The following is a 22206-nucleotide window of genomic DNA, read 5'->3' on the forward strand; positions in this document are numbered from 1 at the left end:
CCCTTCCTAGTCTCCTCCTCTAGTTCCCAGGCAGCCCCCATCTTTCCATCTTTCCTGAAGGCAGCAGCCTGGCCTCGGTCCCACTGGAAACAAGTGCGGCTGGGTGTCCAGCGGCTGCCCCACCCCGTTACGTCTCGAGTCCCAAGATTCCAGGTTCCTTTGAGATCAAAGGGCTGCAGCGTTTATAGGGCCCGCAAGCACCAGCTCCTCCCTGATCACCCCCATCCCTGAGGCTGGCATGCAGCTGGAACTCCTCTGCCAGGCAGCTGGCATCGCCGCAGCTGCTAATGCAGGGCAGGCTTGCCTACCTCCCTTCCACGCTGCCGATGCCCTCACCCCCTGCTTCACAATCCCAGGCTTGGCCCTGTGGCTGATCCAGGCCTGGAGAGCTGCAGCGGCACAGGGAAGGGGAGATCACACTCAGGGCTGGGGCTGAGAGGGTGTCTCCTCTGTTCTGCCCCTCAGCTGCACCCAGAGAGTTGGGACTTTCCTGCCACCCTGGGCTCCTGGCAGGCAGCAGCCCCAGTAACAAAGCAGACCTGGGGCACGCGGCATGCCAGGATCCCACCCTGCCATGCCAGCCTCCCTCTGTCCCGGCCATCGGCCCGCAGACTGCACCCACCCGCAGACACGCGTAAGGCGCACAGACTCCAGGCAGAGGGGGTGCCTACGAGCCCTTCTCTCCCGGTCTCTTGGAGGTGGGTGATGATAGCCGCTGAAGGACACGTCGCTAATGTGTAAATTGGGCGACCCTGAGCCTCCCAACCCCGGCCTGAGTCTGCTCCCCGCTTGCATGGGACTCCCAGCCACACCGGGCCAGCCACGATCCCAGGGAGAAATGTCCAGACCTTGTAGCATTTTACCAGCCAGCTCCTTTGATCCGCGCTGCTCCCTTTGCACCACCCATGTAGGTGGCACAAAGGGGAAGGAGACGGGCTGTGCTCTTCTAGCTGGGGCTTCTCCAGGCGAAGGAGAGTTCCCAGATGGGACACAGCTGGCATAGCTGGATCCTGGGTCACCCTCCCTGCAGCTCCTGGGGCAGGGGGCGTTGGGGGCAGGGAGAAAAGGGTGAGTGGCTGGGGCACAAGGCACTCCGGCTAGTGGTCCTTAGGGACCGTTACCTGGGGACAGAAGATAGAGCAGAAAATCAGAGAGATGCAACCAGCAAACCCACCCCCCCCTCCGGCATTCCCTCTCCTCCTTGGTCACTGGTTGTGATCCTCCACGGGCGAAGTAATTCACAGTCAACCTGCCCAACGCTGCTGCCCGGCTGGCCGGTCTGACCTGCCTCCCTCTCCGGCAGGAGGGAAAGCTAACACCGAGCTTGGTCAAAGTCAGACACGAAGTCAGCGCCGGAGCCCAGAGCAGAACTCAGCAGTGCCTCCAGCACGAGAACCATATCCCCCTGCTCTGCGCCCCATCCCAGCCTAGACTCTGAGTTCTCCCAGGACTTTGCCTGGTGCCCAGCGGGGCCCAATCCAGGTGCTCTGGGCATGGTCAGAAACAGCTGGCTGGGCATCAGATCCTTAACAGCCTGCTGGGGCAGTTACCCACCTGCCCCCTTGATGGGAACTGCGCTCCCCTTCCTCGACCCCATCCTCTGCTCATCATGCTTCTGTTTGTGCCCGGCCGGGTTTACCAGTGCCACACAGTGCCGAAACTCTGCCTCAGCACTGCCAGGCTTGTGTGTGTCTAGTTGTTCAGTTCTCATCCCCCTTGGCCCCACGGAGAGCAACTGCAGACCTGCGTCACCCCCAGGGCCTTCGCCGAGGGTTTGCATTGCGCTTTAGGGGTGTGTGTGTACAAGCTGAGCAGCCACTGGGCTAAACTCAACCTCTCCACTCAGTTCGTGTCTCTGTGTCCAAAGGCAGGGGGTGAATTCACCAAGTGGTTCCCACAAGTGGAGTCCCAGCAGCTGTGAACAGCTGGGCGAGTCTCTCCTCTGCAGCTCCTCACCTACCGTTGCTGCCCTCCGCTGCTTTAGAAAGCCAAAGGGAGATGAATACAAAGAAAGGCTCCTTCCTGGTGATGGCTGTTCTTGGAGCTGCCACCCTCTGCGGATCCACACCAGCCAACCTGACGTGCGGACAGAAGCTTTCTCCAGGAGGAAACCTGACCTGACTTTCCCTCAAGATCCCTCCACTCGGTGCCCACAGTGAGTTTTGCAGCCCAGCGCCTGGGGCGTTTCCAAGGCAGTTATTGACACTTTCTTCCCTCTAGCCCAGAGGCGTCCAAGTCATTCAGAGAAGCCCGAATTACATCTTTAATCAAGCTCCGGGGGGGAGGGGCTACAGCGCTAGGGTGCTATGCAACGCTGGGCACGCTGCGGATCCTCGCCGGCACCTGGGGCAGAATGCAGGCCCAGGGAACTGCACCTTCCGTCATCGCCTGCGCTGCTGCCCTCAACGGCCCCTCCTCACGATGGCAATTGCAGATGTAAATTAGGCGCACATGTACCCACCTGTGACTGGAAAATCTGGCCCCGATCATCCTTACGCTTGAGTCAACGTCCCAGTTTTGGTAGAGGGGACACAGTCCCCGTGTCTCAGAGCGTCTCATGCAGCGCTAGCACCAGGCACGGATGGAAGGCTCTTCACAACCGGGGGGCTGGAAGCATCCTGGAGAACTAGGAAGCTCCCACTGTACACAGCCAGGGGCTGCTGCTGTGATCCAGCTGAGCCGGTGACGGACACCTGTGCTGCAAAGGGTGGAGCAGCCAGACAGAAAACAGAAGCCTGGCACAGCGCTCCCCAGGCGCTGCTTTCCCCGCAGGGGCTTGGGTCTTACTGCCTGTCAGCTAACTGTAGTGAGGGCCTTGGAGTGGCCCATTGTCTAAGCGCTTCAGGCACGGCCTGTGTCTTGCTGTGTGCGTGGACAGCACCAAGCACAGCATGGGTATTGATCAGAAGCCCAAATCCCTCTAGAGGGCATGTTATCCCTCCGGCTGTAATGGCTCTCTGGCCTTTTCCAGGCTTATTACTGGGGCGCCAACAGTGGAAGTTACGAAGTACAGTTGGTCGAGCAAAGGGAAATAAGAGCATTGAGAAAAGATATTCGTGAATCGACCTGCTGATTGGTCCGCCTGTTATTCCTGGGGGGTCTCCCCATTCGTCACCCCGGGGGATTCGGTGGTGCGCTGAGTGTCTGTGAAAATGCTCACACAGCCCCAAAGGTTCGGGCATTTTAACACCACTGATTCATACAGGGAGGTCCGCTATTCCGCATTCCCTATTTACTAGCCTGAGCGCTTCATCGTCCTACCAGGGAGCTGAAACGATGGTGTGACTGCCCCTTGACAGAGCAGATCCCCTGTGTCGTGACTGCCCCTCGACAGGGCAGACTACCCCTTCCCTCCTGATAGAAAGACAAGGAGAATAAACACAACCAACAGGCTGGAATACCCCGAGGGCCTTTCCCAAACTGGCGCTTTTGGGATGACCCAATTCTTGTGTGTCTCCCTGTCATGTCTTGAGCGCTCCCAATGTAAGCGGTGGAAACCCATAGATGAGGTGCTTCTCCCAGGGCCACGGAGAAGTTTTCATGGAGGCAGTGTTTCCCAAAGCGTGGGCACGCCTCCTGCTGGGGGTGATGCAAAGGACTGGCCATGTAGTGGCAGGGTGCATGGAAGACAGATAGGGCTCCAACAACACCTGGTGGGATTGTGGTGGGGCCGATGTGTGTCAGTTTCCTAGAAGGGAGCTCAGCTTTCCAAAGTGTGGGGACAAGTGTATAAAGGCGTCTTTGCTTTGGTGTGGTGGTGTGTTGCAAGGAGAGTACTATGGGCACAGATACCTTGGTGAATGCTGAGGTTACTGCCAGAGACCGATCCTTTTGTTCACAGCCTGGGAGCTGTGTGTGCTGGCCGTGGGAGTATCAGCTGAGCCAGTCTTGGGTGTCAGCCTATTATTTACTATTTGTACAGCAATAGGGCCCAGAAGCCCTATTGTGCTGGATCCCATACAAATATTCAGGAAGACTCCAGAGAACCTGCCGACTGATCTAAGACCAGACACAACTCATGAATGTGATGAATGTGATAAACAATAGGTGTGACAGGGGAGAAGGGATGAGGCCAACCGTCATTGGGTCAGTATGTTTCTTGGGTTACCTAAAAGGTTGTATTGGAACTACGTGGAGAGCAAAGTGCGGTTGCCACAAAATCTGAACTTCTCTGCACCAGCTGCCTGTAGAGCCAATTGGAAAATGGTATTTTTTTCCATGGAAAGTGTCAAGTTTTCTGCGACAAATCAAAATATCTGGACTTTGAAATGTCTCATGGGAGTTGTAGTTCAGACACCTCATGTTCCTATTCTCCTTTAGAGCCAGGAACCATAGTCAGACTATATCCCCCATGATGTACCACCAGTTCCCCTCATGGTGAGCGTGCAAAGAATCATTATCAATGGTTCGCTGTCAAACTGGGAGGGTGTATCTAGCGGGGTTCTGCAGGGGTCCGTCATGGGTCCAGTACTAGTCCATGTTTTCATGAATGACTTGGCTAATGGAGTGCAGAGTATTTTTATAAAATGCGCAGATGACACCAAGCTGGGAGGGATTGCAAGCACTTTGGAGGACAGGATTAGAATTCAAAATGACCTTGACAAATTAGAGAATTGGTCCGAAGTCAGCAAAATGAAATTCAATAAAGACAAGAGCAAAGTACTTCACGTAGGAAGGAAAATTCAAATGAACTACAAAAGGGGGAATAACGGGTGAGGTGATAGCACTGCTGAAAAGGAACCAGGGGTTTGAGTGGATCACAAATTGAATATGAGTCAACAAGGTGATGCAGTTGTGGAAAAGGCTAATATCATTTTGGGGAGCCATACATTTCTATGATTCTATGAACATGGCAGTGGGTGGCTGCAGTGCATCATGGGAGAGGAAGTCCAGCTGGGGAGTCCCGCTCATAGGTGAGAATGGGGGCATGAGGCATCCAAACTACAACCCCCATAAGGCACTGCAGTGGCATTTGCAAATCAAAATTTTCCGGTTGTCAGGAAGTCAATTTTTCTATGAAAATTTGAATTTTTATGCAGAAACACACTTTTCACAAAACAATTTAATTTGGTCAAAACCCCAGTTTTCCACTGAAAAATAGCTGCAATGGAAAATTTTCAACCAGCCCCAGCTGGGAGACCTCACTCCCTTTTGTAGGCTCAGGGAGGAAGAGCCTGCCACATTGTCCATCTATTCCTGAACAACTGCACCTGGAAGAAGCAGGTCTGATGGAGGGCTTTGAAAGAGGAGAGGGTAGAGGACTGGCTGAGCAGCTGGGGGAGGGTGTTCCGTGCAGATAGGGGTGGAAGTGCATGGAAGGAAGTGCAAAGCCGGCTGATAGAGAAGCAAACAAGGTACTGAGGCTGGCATCGTTAAGTGATACACTATGATACAACGTCAGATGCATAAGGAAGGAGAGAGTCACAGAGTGCCCGGATGATGAGGACAAAAAACTTGAGCACGACAGAAAAAAGGAGACAAAAATTCTATTGCATAGATGCAAACTTGCTAACTCCACTTTTAAAATACTGAGCTGATGTGGCTTCCCATGTAGCTGGAAATGCATGTCTCAAAATGATGCAGAAACCCGGGTTTATTTTGTAATTTCAGATGGTACCCAAGCACAAAATTTCTGACTGGAACACATGAGAAAACTGTTTATTCACACTTAAATAACTCAAAAATGGTTGAACTGATTTTAATCAAACTTTCCAGAAGAATTCCCCTTGGGGCTGAGACGCAGGCTGGAAAATTTCAGCCCATAAGGAATTTGTTCAAGAAAGTTAGAAGCAACCAGGAGAGTGGGGAGATGGAATGGAAGCTGGAATTCAGCCTTAACTACAGGATAGCACATCTGTCAGACTTGCCATAGGACCTTGAACAACTGTACAGCTGATTCAGGAAACACTGGTCAAGCATCCTTCACTCACTGGGCATAAATCCCTCCGTTGCACTAAATGGCTATGGGCTTCTATTTTTCAGATGAAATGTGCTGACTGCCTGTGGTAATTAAAAGATTAAATTAAGGTAATTAAATTCAAGGAGGTCAACTCCAATGTCCTGACCAACTTCCTGCTCCATGCATGGTCCTTCACAGATCCAATCATTCAATGCAGAGTACAAATGGTCCTGGCCCTCACCCACCCTCCCTCCTCTCGCTGGAAATCCAGAAGAGGGATCTTGAGTGAACGCGGTCTAATAGCTATAGCACAGCTACGGGCACCCGCAGACCTGAGTTTTAGGTCTAGTTGCTCAAGTGACTTGCCGGGTGACCTTGGGGAACAACCACTTCCCCGCTCTGTGCTCCAGCTTTCTTAACTGCACACGGGGCGAGCGAAGCTGACCCGGCTTTACAGAGCACTTTGAGAGGTGCCGGAGAGGAACTAAAGGTTGTCAGTCATAGGGAAATGGCAACAGGGGCAGGGGAGTATAACTGCAGAGGGAACGTGCAAACCCCAATCACTGCTAAATAGCCTGCCCCTTTCTTTCAATAACTGCATCTGCAGATCCCTGTGCTTGGGAAACAGACCATCAGTAACAACCTCAACAGGTTCTCTTGACTTGCAGGAAACTGGGGGAAGGGGAGAAAATCTGGGGAAGATGGGGGTGGGGGCAGGTGCTAACAAAATATTTTATCCATCAGCAGCTCCACATGGACCCTAACATCAGCATTAATCCTTCTCTGTAGGCTAAAACCTGACATAAATATGTCACTCCTGACAGGAAAGGGTTAATCGGAGAATCAGGTTTGCGTGTGCCCAGCCCCACCCAATCAGGCTTGTGTGAACAGAGCCTAAACTTTCCCATCGCCCATGAATAATGGCCAAAGTGAGGTAAAATCCCATGTTTTTATAAATAAAAACTACCCGTGGAACCAGAGCTACTCGGGATCCCCCCTCCCTACCAATTTCTGTGCCGTGAGACAGTCTTTTAAGAAATACAGGTCAACACTGAGAAGTAGGACTGCCAATGACAAATTTCAACCAGGGCCCAATTTCAAAGACTTCCTTTGAGGAATATACGAAGGGAAACCAAACGAAAGCTACATAGAAAATTCAAGGGACAAAAAAAATCACACTCACCCTTTGTGAAATTTCACATCAATCGGCCACCTACCTTTAGAGGAAAAGCAAGCATTTCTGTCCCATTTAGGCCCCATTTAGAACGCAACTTTGGAGTCACTATGAGATGCTTCCATAGCTCCGAAGCTGAGTGGCTTTTTTTTCCAGACAAATCGTTTATTCGCCAAGAAATGCAGTTTCGGCCAAGCTGAAATGATTTGTCAATCTGACAGAATTGTTTCTGCCATTCACAAAACAGCCAGAAGTGGAGTTGACAGCCATGGCAGTCCTCTTAGCCTGGTGGCTGGGGCACTTAGCTGGGATATTGGAGACCTTTGTGTGAATCCTCACTCGAGAACAAGCCTTTCCCCCTCCCCCAGACATTTCAATTCACTGAAAATTCTGAACAATTTCAAATTTGGTTCAACCCTGAATTTCCCCCAACTTTCTACCCCAGCCACCAAACAAAAAAAATCAGTTATTCACCCAGCTCTACATAAGACACATGCACGTGTATGTATAGATGTATATTTACACTAAGGCATCATCTTCACTTCAGTTGCACTTAGCAACTTTGACTGCAATTTAAAGTTTTTGTTTTGGAATTTCTTTTGTTTTTAAATATGCTGCATTTACTATGATGCCAGGCTCCTGCTGCTTCACATGAATAGCTTGGTGCATTAGCTTCCAAGAGCTTGAGTGTCAGTTCAAGCCTGGCATACAAAGCTTTTCCCAAAGCAGGTATAATTGGTTTAGCAGCTCCCTGGCTTCTACCAGTTTCTTTCCCAAGTGCTTTAACCCCCCAAGTCCACCCCTCCCTCTGCAGGGGGGAGTCCTGGTTTGGTTTGGACTTTAGCAAGTCTGCTAGACACTTGCATATCAGATCTAGGATGTTATTTAGCTGTGACATTATCCTCCTTCCCATCCCCCCCGGCTCCACTGACTCACCCTGCTCTGCCCCCCAGCTCCAGGATGTAGGTAAGCACTTGAACGCTTAAAATTTCAAGTGCTAATTGCTTAGTAATTAAAACTTTAATCACTGAGCAATTAAAACTTTAAGCAACAGTGGGAGATCCGTTCCATATCAACAAGGATGCATTCATCCCTTTCTTCTCCGACTGCCCCCCTTTTTTTTTTTTTTTGCAAAACCCCCTTGGTCTAGTGGTGCTGAGATCTATCTATGCATGTGTGTGGTATCTGGAGATCTTCAGTATTTCCTGTGCTGAGCAAGAGTTGGACAGAGAATGATCAGTCCCTGCTGTAAAATTTTAAACCCATCTAATTTTGCATTAAGCAGCCTATGAAAGGGTTTTTTTTAAATCTACTTTCCAAGTTCCCAAGATTAAGATTCTCTTAATCACTTATCTGAACCACAGTCATTTGCAGACAAATTGCTTTTCATTCAAAATGTGAAGGAGGCTTTCAGTGGAAGTCTGACCACGCTGTTCACTATGCAACCACTCCAGTGACTCCCTGAGACTGTCTGTGCTCCTGGTTTTCGGGTCCAGATTTGCAAGAGAGTTCAGCTTCCATCTGGCACCAAAATAAATGGCTTGATCGCGGAGAGAGTCAGCACGTTGGGCGCAGAGCTCTTGCGAAAACCCAGCTGTGAGTGTCACAATGCGGAGCTGCTGGGTGCTGAGAACGGCTAGAAATGAGGTTCGAAATGTGAGCTGAGCGCTTCGGAGAAGCCGGTAAAAAAAAACCTCGTGTGTGGATGCCGAGTCCTTACACACGCTCTGGGTAACGTTATTTGCTATTTTTGTCCGGTGATGACACCGTCTAGTCCTACATCAGATGCTTTGGATCAGATGCTGACAAATGTTACCCCAGTTTCCATCTCAAACAATAACTATTGTCAAGTTCTCTTCTCCCGTGTCAGTTTCAAAGAGCAAAGACAGGCCTTGGAAAGGAAGGAGCCCTGAGGATTCCAGCCAAGAAAGTTCCAGAAAGAAAACCTCACATTTTGCAAGACTGGGGGGGGAAGAGAAGGGGCAGGGAGGAGAAGTGGGGGGCTCTCAGACACTGCAGACTAGTTCCACCTGCTGGAAGGTGTGGAAAATGCATCCACCTCTAGGCAGCAAACCCCCCCATCCTCCTGTCCCTCCATCAGAGCGGCATCAGTGTCTGGAAAGCATCAGTGCTTCCCCGTTGTCATGTCAGATTGTCCCCTTCCCAGTCTGCTCGTGTTACCGCCTGTCATTCCCACTATCCCGTGCCATGCCTGAGGAAACAGCGCAGCGACCAGACCTGCCTTCTGTCGGTGGGGTTAGTGGCTCAGTCAAGCAAACCCAAATGTCCTTAAGGGCAAGCAGAGAGGAGGGAAGCAGCTTCCGCCTTCACCTTCCAGATCCAAACCGATCTACGCGTAGCAATGTGGCCTGACGAATGCTGCCAACGTTGTCCAGCCAGTGCCACCAACGCATCCCAGACAACACCGCCCGCACCGCCTGGCAAACGCCCCCACAACCATCTGGCAAACATGGCCAGTGCCTCCCAGCACTGCCCAGCCAGTGCCATCAGCAAACACCACCGGGCCTGTCCGTCGACTGCCACCAGGGTCAGCTGGCAAATGTTGTACATGCCTCACAGCACTGTCCAGCCAACACCAGCTGGCAAACACCACCAGCACCTCCTGGCAAATGCCACAACGCGTCCTGGCAGCACCACCAGCTCCGCTCGGCAAACAAGCCTCCTCAGAGAAGTTCCTGTCCTGTGTGTTTAAAAGCTCCAGCTGTGGTTCCCACACAGCTGTAACTCACCCACCCACACGTCCAGACAGATGCTTTTGCTGCCTGTGCAGTGGGCTTTAGCGCCCCATTATTAACAAGTCAGGAAAGCCTGAGTTCAGGATTCTCCAGTAATGCTCACTCAGCCATGTTGCACATTTTATGTCCAAACACACACTCCCAAGGCCCAGCCCTGCATCTGATGAGCCATGGGTGCCCCACAGCAACTACTTCTCCTACCTCGTGAATGCACACAGAGAGGTTTTGGTTGAGGCAGCACAATTTAGGACTTGTCCAGAAAGAAAACATCTTGGCTTCACCCACCCATAAGTACCCCTCTCTTCAGCTCCACTGCCAGGTTATACACCCTGCCCTCTCGCCAGGGAACGCAGATGCTGCTGATTTGGTATTTGTGCTGTGCCAGTGACTAGAAACCCCGGTTGAGGTCAGAGGTCCCATTGTGCTAGGTGCTGTACACACACATATAAAGAAAAGATGGGCCCTGCCCCCCCCCCTGCAAATTTGCAATCTGAGTATAAGCCAAGAGACAGCAGGTGGGTGCAACACACAGACTGGGAGAGCACAAGGAAGCAGTGAGACGATCATAGTTAGCATAAAGAGCACTCCTCGGCACATCAGCTGCGTAGCCCTGGTCCGGTGTTTACCTGCATCACAGCACAGGCAGGCCGAAGACGTGTGCTGCTGATGTATGGGGTAAAAGCAAAACAGCCTAGATGGCTATTTTCAGACTTAAGGAAAGGAACCAAGAAAGAAAGAACCAATATAAGGTCTCCATGTGAGCGAGTGAGTTCAGTCACTGCCCGCCAGTCACGGCTCCCGGAGACTCTATGGCTGTGCCAGAAAAAGGGTGTGAAAAATGGTCGCATGGCAAAAGCGGGTTGCCCCCACCCCCATCCTTTCCACACTCAGACAGCTGAACCGGTTTTGCCGGCACTCTAAAACAAACAGGATCCGTTCTCAGGCCGAGATCAACGTGGGGAAACTTCAGCCTGAATAGTACAACTTGGCGGAAGGTGAAAGCACTGGAGAAGTGCCCCGCAGAACGGGACAGCTCAGACAGCCATTACGCACTAGCCCCAGCGCCCCAGCCTTTTTCAAAAGCCACGTTTTTCTACTGCGCTGGCTGAAGTCAATGCTTGGGGAGCTCTTGGTGCTGGCCCAGGATTCAGTTGCTGTCATTGTCACTAGGAGGTCGCGCTCCGGCCTCAGCTGGCTAAGGGAGCCCATTTGACCTTGCTGGGCAGCCCCAGTCTTCACCGGGAAAATGGTCACTAGCTGATCTCCTGAGTGTTTGAACTGCCAGTCTTGGGTCCCCCCCATTGCCTCCTTCCCATCTTAAACGGCTCCTATCCAATTCGCTCTCATTTCTTGGTTGCCATGGCATCCTCCTCCTCCTTTCCCAGGTTGCCATGGCTCCCCCTGGCTGGGACAGCAGCAGCGTCTTCATCACAGGGAAGGCACCGTTTTCCCTTTTAGTACTTAGCGCTGCAAGATGATGGGGCCACCCAGGAAAGGCAAACGGGTTTAGGCTCCCACAGCTACGGCAAGTCGGCCAGGCTGCGTGGAGGCCTGAAAGCCTGGTGATGAGTTAAGATCAGGACCCTCATGGGCCTTATGGGGATGAGGCCTCCACCCTATTCCTGCCATGCTGCCTTGGCACCAGGCTCCTGGGCATTCACATCCACTGGTGCACACCGGAAAGGACTCAGGAGGGTTTGGTAGCTGTGGGAGGGGGGATGTAGAGGCTGTCCTAGGGTTCTCATGCGGGGGTAGGATGTGTGTGTCTCGGGCAGGGGAGGTTGGTAAGTCAGTAAGGCCAGGTGGGGTGCAGGGAGGGTCTTGGTTCAGATTCACAGCATAGCTGGGAAATGTGCGAAGCACGGTGAGACGTGGCCCGGTGAGACGTGGCCCGGTGAGACGTGGCCCGGTAGGGTGACCAGATCTCCCAGTTTTATAGGGACAGGCCCCAGGTTCAGGGCTTTTTCTTATATAGGCACCTATTACCCGCCCCGATTTTTCACTCTTGCAATCTGGTCACCCTATGACCCGGGGAGGCACGGCACGGCCTGGCGAAGCACGTCCTCCTTCTGTCACTTTCAAACACTCAGAACTTGGTCCTTCCACATCCAGGTTTCCCCCCACTCAGCACAGGCCAGCGCCTTCCTCACAGGCAGGGACGGCTTCAGCTTTGATAACAACCTGCGTGTGGAGTTACACGCGCCCATCCCCCACCCCCGCCCTGCCCAGACATCTGAACTGGCTGCATTTCTCTCCTGCTCAGAGGATGTCGGGGCCGAGTTTATTCAAAGCGCCTGGAAATGCGAAGGAGAGGCACACAGTGACGTGAAATTACATATGCATGTGCATAATCATATGCCAACACACACACGCACAAAATCTCACTCACACGTGCACCACCTCACTCACGCAGGAGACATTTCAGCCTCCATGGAACAGCCATTCCTTCCTTGGAGCCGCCACGCCAAGAGAACGACGGGTGCAATTCAGGCAACATACTGCGCTGTGACATGGGGCATAAAAAGGCCCCAATTTATCCTCATTGCATCCATTACGGGGACCCATAACTCCCTAGACAAGGCTGCTGCATGGGTCACTTTCTTCAGTGCAGTATTTTCTATTCCGTATAAGGGACTAAATCTTGCTGCAGGTCTCGACCCAGGCCCAGCCGACGGAAGCCCGCCACGCCAAAGGTGCTCAAGCACTTCCATCCTTACCGCTGGCATTTCTGATGCAAAACAGCTCCCCTTCCTGCTCTGCCATGGTTGGGGTTAGGGTTTGCCCCAGGCACGCTGTGCAATGTGCTCAAAGGGCGGTTGGCTAACTGCACGAAATCAATGCGATCCCCGTGAGACAGGTCAGCCAGGAATAAACAGGCAAACAAAATAATACGCGGGAGGATAAACAACTTCAGGAAGTGCCCTGGGGAGGGGCAAATTCCCAGTTAGCCCTGCCAGGCTGGGCCGTGGCCCAGCCCATCCTTCCCCAGGGCCTGCAGAAGAGCTGCCCACAGGCAGGTCAAGTGTGGGCCATCCCACCATCACCCAGCTGCGAGAATTCCCATTTTTAAAGGGTCAGCACCTTTGATTTCCACACATCTTCCCACACAGTGTCTGGTGTTTGTGTCCGGGGCTGGGATGATCACAGGATTGATTATCCCACGAGGCGGAGATAATTCTAAGTGAACACCCAGGAATCCGGTTTGTTGGGTGAGCAGGCCGGGCGCGAGCCACACAAGCATGCAGCTCAGCTTGAACAAGCTCAGGTTCCTGAAAACAACTGCTTCCCACTGGGCCTGAACACGTATTATATAGTCCCTTCCGGTCATTAGCATAGCTTTGCCCTATTAGTGACATCATCCTGGCCCCTCCACGGCTGCTTGGATTAGAGTGACCCAAATGCTTTTTTTATGGACGCTTTACAGAGCTCTGCAACAAATACGGCTGTAACCCGCACCCCTCATACCAATGAGTAGCCCTCTGCCCTGGCATGTGTCCAGTAACCCTGAGCTGGCCGGATTTAATAGTGCATCTGGAACTCAGGCCAACAAAACATCTGCCCCGGCCTGCCCAGTGAGGAAGCGCTGGTAGAAGAAGGGGATGTGGAGGATAGACAGGAGCTCTTCGAGACCCAGTGGAGCCCAGAGAAAGAATCCGCTGAGGAACGGGCAGGGGACTCCGGTCAGTGTAATTTACTGCTCCCATAAATGCACACCTTGTTGTGAACTCTTTTCACAGGCCCCAACACCTCAGCCCCCACTCCGCCCCCTCCCCGGCCCTCTCAAAGTGGCGGCCAAAGGCATGCAGGCAGGGAACAAAGGAATTCTGTTTTAAAGTAGCCAGTTTATTTGAAGAGCAAGTATAGCACCCGTCCTGGACTGCCAGGGTTCTGTTTATCGATGCTCTGTCCCTGTCAGGCTGCGCCTGGGAGAGTAACGTGCACTGACAATAACAGGAAAAAAATAACACAACGTTTGAAGCAACCCCCAAAGCATTCCAAAATATATATTGTAACAGATCACCCTCTGCCCCCCCCATGATCTGTTATCTTTGCAGGCAGAAAAATAATTCTAGTCAAATCAAAACAAGGCAAGTACAATTCAAAGCATTCAGACTTGGGAAAGAAAGCCAGACAGACCAATACCGGAGCTTTCAAATGAAATAGATCCAAAATGCGAAAGGATGCACACGAGCGAGCCCGGGACTGGGCAGTCAGACAATATGAGTTTGCAGACATGGCATTGTAAACGTATGGGCTGCAGGCTTTTGTAGTTCAAAACGCAATCTTCTGGTTTCCCAGTCTGAAAGGCCAAGTCCCAAACAAATGACTTGCAGGCTGTATTTAGATTCAGGAAAGCGGGTAGCGCTGTCGCTGGCTCCTGGGACGTGGCTTGGACAGGATCACAGAACTAGCCAGCGACCACAGCCCGTCTCCGTTTCTGGCAATTGCGGTTTAGTTTTTTCCTCTGACACAATTTCTCTGAAGTCCTCAGGCAAGTATTGTTTGAGCTGTGCCTGCACGTTGCTGGGAAAAGCTGCCTTGTTTCCACCCCGGTGGTAGAACACCTTCCCGCAACGCAGTGCAGAGAGCTCCGGGGATCCCAGCACCGTGAAGAGCATGGCAGCATGGGGCCTTCGCAACCTCACGTCAGCTTGAAGAGCTGTCTTCTCTGGGCCGCCAGGATCATCACCGCCTGTAATAAGTCTAGCTGTGTTTCCTACGCTGTTCCTGCACTTACCTGGATCTCCACCCCCGGCCTCCATCCCACCCTTCATAGAGGGGACAGGGTTTGAAAAGCGCCCCATAGAGTGCTGTCGCACGGCTCTGAAACAAGCAGGAGGAGTGTGTGCTTGTCCACATGCTCGTGAAGATCGACGTGGGGAAAATTTTCAGGAGTTGTGACACATCTTTGGAAGGCTGCTAATCCCTTAAAACTAACAGCTGGGTGTTTACAGGTGACCTCGTCTGGGGGATGCTGAAAGATTGACTAGCATAAGGAGGAAAAGAAATGCATAAGGAAGGACACGTCCTTGGAGCTGCTCCAGAGTTTCACATCCAGAGCCCGTGCAACCAGGAAATGGATGGACGCCTGATGGATGGAGGGAGGGCGGGAGAGTCGAGAGGTGCATTGCGATGTGCACTGACGCATCATGCAGATCCTCAGCCAACAGACTCAGGTGCTCCAACGTATTATGGAGCAGAACGTCCAGGCCTGAACCTCAGCAGACATTACACTGCCTGGACAATTCCTTCTTCCAGGCGTCGGGCACAGACCTTCCCCGGCTTCAGGACACCAGAGTTCCTTCCACTCGGCCCCTGTGGAGAATAAGAAGAGCTGCTGTGAGCATTCCCAGACACCAGAGTGGCCAGCGCCTTGCGCGCTCTTGTCTTGCTGTGTCCGTTCTTTATTGCTGAACAACAAACCGGTTTTATTTGGTGAAAGACATGATTTATTTTCCTTCTCCCCCCCCTGTGCCGAGACGTGAGCCCCTCACCGAAATCATACACACATATAACAATTCAGAGCCTGGTCTGGGCTGTTTGTTCACCCCAGGCAACACGATATCACACAAAGCAGCACGCTGGCTGGCTCAGGGTCGCTCACGTCCTGCCTCGGCCGCACAGCACCTCGCTCGCTCCTGTGTCAGGCTGCTCACAACCAGCAGACAATCTTTCCACCTCCCGCTCCACCCTGCTGGTAATGTTTCCGCCGTGGCCTGACACATATTATGTAAAACACGCCATGCAGCAATACCAATAGGAATATTCGACTCAGGAGACATCTCGATCTTTAATCTGCCCCAGGCCCGCTCGGCGGCCATCCTGCACCTGCTAACGTGACAGCTGAATCTTTCCTTGCGGTTGCACAGGGGTTCTGGACATCATGCATCCTCCCTGCCCACCCACCATTAACGTCAGTGAAATGTCCATGCTCAGCCACCAATGCTTGCACAAGGAGTCCCCCTTCCTGTTTATCTGCCCAGACACAAGGTAGGGGCAGCAGAATGTGGCCTTCTGTCTCCGAACGTTTTGGAGCCGCTGCGGAGCACCCCAGATTTGTGTCATGATCCGATCACTCGGTGCTGCTTTCGCGGGCCCAGAAGCGCAGCTCCCCTGCGTGCAGCTTGTCCGCGAATGCCCGCGGCAGCTGGTGAGCGTCATTCACTGTCTGCGTTTCCCACTCCTCCTCAATTTTCTCCTGGCCACTGCAGACTGACCGGCCGCTGTGGTAGTCCGTCATTCTGCAAGCGCAGAAGAATCAGTCGCCCTGTCTCTGTACTAAACAATGGCAGCTCTGCTGATCTCTTCAGCAGCCATGCGTCTGACCGCAAGGTGGTGGAGGGATTAAAGCTGGCACGAGGAAGAGCAGATTCTGGGACGGAACAAAGGAGGGAATTGTACAAAATGGCACAAAAAAGAGCAGATTATGGGACGACACAGAGGGAATTGTGGGAGTTTGGAGTCAAGTTCCCACAATTCCCGGAGAGGCGCGCTAGTATCCCACAGTGCATTGCAAAAATTCCCAGAAGGCAGTGCACCAGACAGTGGCAGGGGGGCACTGGGATGCTTACCCACCTTGCCGCCCGGCTTTCGCCAGTACAACTTTGGCTGTGAGGACGTGCTGCGCCGGCAAGGGCAGCCAGGCCAGACCCATGGCACCAGTGGCAGCTGTGTGCCAGCAGAAATGTTACCAGACAAACCTTCTCGCGCCCCCGTGGCCTCAGCAGAGAAGGGGCCGTGCTGGGACATGAGCACCCCCCTGGGCCAGGCAACTCCCCAGAAGTGCATCCCCAGCCTGCAGGCTTTTTCTCCCCATATCTGAGAGAGAGAGAGGGACACCTGCTTGTGTTACTGAATGCTACTCGGGGATGAGATGGCGCCACCGTCTGCTCTGCCGGTGCACAATGGGCCTGACCCTGTATCATCAGCCTAAGGCAGACTGGGAGCTCCGTGCTGAGGAAAGGCCTGCATGGCCACCTCTCCATGATGTGCAGCGCCAGTGAATGTGGCGTGCCCCCGTCGAGAGCCGCTTTCACTCGCTCAGGTGGAGAAAGAGATGCCAGGCCGTCTGGGACTGCACAGCCGCTCTGAGCTGGCGTGGTTGGCCTGGGCCCCTGCCCCTGCGCATAGGAACCTGGAGGAGCCGGCTTGGTTGTTTGCTTTTTTTATTCCCCCCCAAGACGAAGAATTTAATTTTAGTTTTTATGGCTCCTCCTAGATGGATAAATCCCTTCCTGGCGAGTCCAAGCCCTGGAAAATCTTGTGAATCCAGCACTGGCCCTTCTGGCAGCTGCTGCAGCGATTCCTGTTTCTCTCCAACCACACTCTGTAAAGTTTTATCGTTTCCTGGTTCTTGCTGGAAGGCCCCAGAAATGCTGATGGGGGTGGCAGGGGGAGCGCAAGCCTGCAGGAAACTCAAGGCCAGGGAGGTGGAGCGGGGAATGGCACCCAGGTGGGGCGTAGCACTGGCTCAGTGGCCACCCCCACCCCTGGATCCAGGGAATGGCCAGATGCCAGTGTGGATTTCTCCAGCCCGATCAGGCCAGGAGTTGCCTGGGGATACCCTGTCCCCCGGTGTGTAGGATTTCTTGGCTGGGCCGTGGGCGAGCAGGTGGTGGCTGGAGCGCACGGCACCCCGGCCCGTTCTCAGTGCCCGGGTGACTGCTCCCGCTGGCGGCTGGCCTGATTTACAGCAGCTTTAAGTCACGCCAAGCGCTGTTACAACTCTGGTAGTCCTAGGATCAGGTTTATCGATTGTAGGTACTTATATGGACCCCCATCGCCATGCGAGTGCCTCTTAATCTTTGATGTATTTATCCTCCTGAGCCCGACTCCCTGTGAGGTAGGACAGTGCTGTTATCCCCAATTTACAGAGGGGAAACCGAGGCACGGAGACACCAAGTGACTTGCCCAAGGTGCCAGGGGCAGGAGTTGAAGCCTAGTCTCCCAAGTGCTGGGCTAGTGCCCTAGCCACGGGGCCATGCTCCCTCTGCACAGAGCCCCCTATTCACCCACTTCTTCTCCCTCACAGCACCTGAGGGTCTGGCCGAGGGAGTGCTGCACTAATGTCCGGTGAGCGACTTGGGCGGGGTGGGAAGGGGAAGCAGCAGGCTCAGTGGCTGTTGCATGGCAGCAGAGCACCGGGTACAGGGCAGCGCAAATGGCCGAAGCCTGAAGCACAAATCCTGAGCCCTTCGTTCAGTCCGGCCTCTTCAGGCTGCTGCTGCCAAAATCATCTTCCTGGCTCATGGTTCTGCCCACATCACGCCCCTCTCTGAGTCCCTCTGCCGGCTCCCCCATCATCTCCCTACCAAACACGTGCTTCTTATCTTCCCCTTTCAGGCTCTTCACCACGTAGCTTTCCCTAGTAGCTTATCGCAATGTGGACACCCTGGCCCCTGCTCCGCCAGCACTCCCAGTCTTTACTACCCACTCCTCAGATTCTCCCACGGGCAACTCCACACCTGGGAAAAATCTCCCTGATGAAATCCAAACAGCCACGACTTTTGTCCTCCTTCAAATCCTGCCTTAAGTCCCACCTCGGCCAGGATGCCTCCTGAGCCCAGCCTGCTGATCGTGGCTAGGCAGATGGCGAGCTCTGCCTGTTCCTCTTCCCCGGCCTTCCTTTTCCTGCCCCTTCACGCTTACCAACTCCCCAGTTCTTGCCGTTCCTCAACACCCGATGAAATAAACCCAGCAACAGCAGCAAAACCTGTAACTAACCACGCTGGGCCAATTCTTCACCCTACTCATTTGCCTCCTCCCCTATTGGGGGATCTGTTTTGTGTCTTGTAGATTGTCAGCCCTTCAGAAAGGCAGGGATTGTCTGTCTTCTAGGTTTGCATAGTACCTGGCACGATGGAGCACGAGTACCAGCTGGTGTCTCTGGGCTCTGCCCCAGTACAAACGTTCACTACTGCCACCACCGAGCAAAACCTCGAGCGCAGCCCCCTGCCCAGCTTAGCCCACTTCCTGCTCCAGGTGGAATTACCACTCCTTGTCGCAGGGCAAGCAGCAAGCAGCTTGATGGTCCAGCTCGGAAAACATTTGGCCCCTGCCAAACATTACAATCTCCGTCTCATTACAGCAATCTGTAACCCACCAGCTCGTCTTTGACCTCTGGCCGCAGAGGTGTTCATTCAGTTTGAATGGTTTCTTGCAACGTGTGTTAACTCCTTACGCTTAATGCTCTGTTCTACCTTGTGTTGAGCTGTGATGCTCTGACTACCTCTCCCAGGCCAGAAGCAGAGCGCCGTGTAAGCTCAAAGGCGTGTGTCTTTCACCAACAGAAGTTGGTCCAATAAAAGATATTACCTCGCCCACCTTGTCTCTCCAACCATGAGACCAACAGGGCTACCACAACACTGCAATCTCCATATAGGAGCCAAAAGACCAAGGAAGAGAAGAACTGGTCCAACAGTACAGGTGCACCCTAGCAACTTGTGTCAGATAGTCAGTGCTTAGATGTGGAAACTTCTGCTTAATGCACAGTCATGCTCATAGAAAGCCCCACATGATGCAAGGTGGTCGAAAAGAGACGGAAAGTAAGAATGAAAATACGATAACGCCTTTAGAATCATTAATGGCATTTCCTTTTTTGCGGTACTGTGTCATTTAGGTGTTCTCTCTCGGAAAGAATATTGCAAAAGCAGAGAAAGTCCTGAGACAGGCAGTGAAAAATGTTCGGTGGCCAGGAGTGACTCCTGGAGGAGAAGAGATTGAAAAGATTATTTTAGAGGAGAGATGATAAGAGGGGCCATGATAGTGGTATATAATATACTGAACAATAACAATACCGAACTCTTCAATAGTGCTTTCCAAAGGAAGTAAGTATCATATCCCCATTGGGTCTGCTTACTTAATTCAGGTATAAAAAGGAGTGCTTCTTTACACCCAATACATAATTAAACTGTGGAACTCATTGCCACAAGATATCATTGAGGCCAAGAACTTAGTAGGATTCAGAAAATGGGCAGACATTTATATAGATAATGAGAACACCCACAGTTACGTTAGAGGAGAAAACAATATAGTAGGGAAACTATCCTTGTGCTTCAGGGTATAAGACCTGGGGTTAGTTCTAGTTAATAACTGCTTGAGGCTGGGCAGTTATTAAAGATATTTATATATATTTAGTTGGGGTTGGTCCTGGTTGGACTAGATGACCTCCTGAGGTCCCTTCCAATCCGAATATTCTCTGATTCTGTGGTCTCTAGGCACCTAACTCCCACACCTAAATACCTTTGAAGATCTGGTTCTAACTGCCTGCTGTTAAGCCTAGTTACCAACCATCTGGGATTAGGAAGAAACTTCCCCATGGGCAGTTTATCACATAATTGTCTGCCCTGGAGGTTTTGTACCATCCTCGCAATCATCCATCACAGGCCACTGTTAGCGACAGCAGGTGACAACGATAGATGGCCCCATGGTCTTATCTGGCCTGGCAATTTCCAGGTTCTCAAACAGTTTGCAAAGTGTCACAAAACCACAAAATGGCAGGGGTGTGAAAATGGGCAAAAAGCAACCCCCCTGAATGTCCTCAAAGTGTCACAAAGAAGCGGTCACTGCATCATCCTATGGCCTGAAGATCCCAGTAGGTCTAAGAGGGGAATTAGCGAATTCAGGAACAGCCATCCCACCGGAGGGGAAGCCGGCCTGCAGATGCACCTTCCCACGAGGGAGGGATTGGCAGGAATTAGAAACCAGCATTAGGGAACCTGGGCTTTCCAGGGAGCTGTTTGACTCCACATTAGTAAGGAGCAGAGGTGGGGAAATCACAGGATGCAGCAGCACAGGGGCGTTAGATGTTGAAAAAGTCAGTTTGGGGGAACTCAGAGATCCAGGGCCCAAGTCTATTCTGTATGGGACCTTGTACAGCTCCCATCGCATCACTACACGAGCTGGACCACAGCCTTCAGCCGCCCTTCTTGCAGAGTCCGGCACCACTCAGCATCAGGGAAGGCAGCAGACTTGCGCCACTACCAGCAAGCGTGGGGCCCTGGTTCCTTCACTGAGTCAGGGATGCCAGCCTCGATCCACCATCTGTCCACACCTCTCTGCCTCTCTCCGGGCTACCCTCTGGGCACGGACCCCCCTCGGCCCCTGCTAACGCACCCTTGTCTCCTCATCTAAGTCCTTTCTGAACCCTCATCTCTCCCATGGTGCCCAGAGCGTGGATTAGGAGCAGGGACCTGAAGCTGCTCCAATTTACGCTGGGTGGGAGAAACTAGCCCGTCAGCACAGGGACATATCCACATTGGCATGGTCTGTGCACCCATACACTCACATCCTCGTATGCAGACACCAGAATACACACACACACACACACACACACTAGCTTCTTTGTGTATGCTCAGACCTACACGCCTGCATGTGTTCACATCCACGACACACCCCCAGCGTGCACTCACACAGTACTGAGATACACACTGGGTGCACACATACACACACTGTAGTGCATTCATAAATGCTCACCGCCACAGCCACAAGACACACACACACACACACACACAAGTCCTCACACAATACGCTGCATGGACACACACACACACCCCCTTGGTGCACATTCATATTCTATACCATGCTCACCCATACACATACACAAGCACCCCACCCCCTGGCAACACACACAGTAGACCAGACGCAAGCCTCCAAGAGCCTCATCCCCGCTGGCATTTTCTCGGCACAGGACACAATGACAACATTTACACAGCACGTGAGAATTCTCCGCCCAGCGCAGCTGAGAGCTGCATTGTTTGAGGGTGTTAGGGGTCACTGAACAGGAGTAAGACTCTTTGCACCCTTCCCAGAAACACCAGGCCCGGGGAGCAGAGAGAAGGGCTGTAAACTCTGCATTACCACTAATTAAGCACTTGGCTGTCACTAAAGCTTCCCAACACGCCTGTTTCTCCGACACTTTTACTGTTTGGGGAAATGGTGTCTCGGCCCTTTGATGAACTCGCTGTGAAGTTGAAAGGAGTTCGTGGTGGCTCGGTGCCAGGGGCCTCTGCAATTCTCTGTCAGGACCGGGATGTGAAATGGCCCATTTATAGTGCAGGGTAATAAATTAGACCTGGGAAACCTGAGCCACGTAGGCTGCAGATAAAAGGCAGGATGGGCCGGCCAAGTCTCCGTGTGGCAAATGCTTCAGGCTAGTGCTGGCCGGGAACTTCCCCTCCAGCGCCCAGCACGTGGGAGTTGGGCACAGTCCTCCGTCCCCTGCAGGGGCTCGGGAAGGGGGTTATGCAGAGTCTGACACCACTAACCCCGTGGCTCCTGGGATCTGCGCTCCCAGATTCACTCTGCTCCCTCCGCATCACAGAAACGCCTCGACGCTCCCAGACAAGTAGCAAGATTGGTCACCGAGGCCCCTGAGG

Source organism: Emydura macquarii, unplaced genomic scaffold (genome assembly GCF_026122565.2).
Source record: "Emydura macquarii macquarii isolate MOO-44397 ecotype Brisbane River unplaced genomic scaffold, CSIRO-AGI_Emac_v2 contig_3603, whole genome shotgun sequence".
In the NCBI taxonomy this organism is placed as follows: domain Eukaryota; kingdom Metazoa; phylum Chordata; order Testudines; family Chelidae; genus Emydura; species Emydura macquarii.